The sequence below is a fragment of the Penaeus monodon genome, chromosome 15, assembly GCF_015228065.2.
Source record: "Penaeus monodon isolate SGIC_2016 chromosome 15, NSTDA_Pmon_1, whole genome shotgun sequence".
Taxonomy (NCBI): domain Eukaryota; kingdom Metazoa; phylum Arthropoda; class Malacostraca; order Decapoda; family Penaeidae; genus Penaeus; species Penaeus monodon.
The window spans coordinates 27,860,083-27,860,288 of record NC_051400.1 but is presented as its reverse complement, the minus strand read 5'-3'; the positions used below and the strand labels follow the sequence as shown (position 1 = coordinate 27,860,288).

The 206-nt window shown below is 32.5% G+C and overlaps 1 protein-coding gene across 1 annotated transcript in view; it reads left to right on the top strand.

The window, feature by feature from the left end:
- LOC119581891 (prostaglandin E synthase 2-like) overlaps nt 1-206 on the top strand; it is a 41,881-nt gene that overhangs the window by 9,693 nt on the left and 31,982 nt on the right. The gene's annotated exons all lie outside the window — the stretch shown is intronic.

The following is a 206-nucleotide window of genomic DNA, read 5'->3' as shown; positions in this document are numbered from 1 at the left end:
TCACCCAGTTTTACTTCATATTGCTAATCAGAGTTACTTCATACTGCTAACTATATTATACAAACAGTAAAAAAATGGAAGCGGTATAATGATGTTTTTCTCTATATAAGGCACTTACAAAAGAGTTACTGTATGAATAACACTTTAGCTGATTTACGTCACACCTTACGTAAAGCCGCAATAGATTCGCTTTTTTTCAGTTCCAT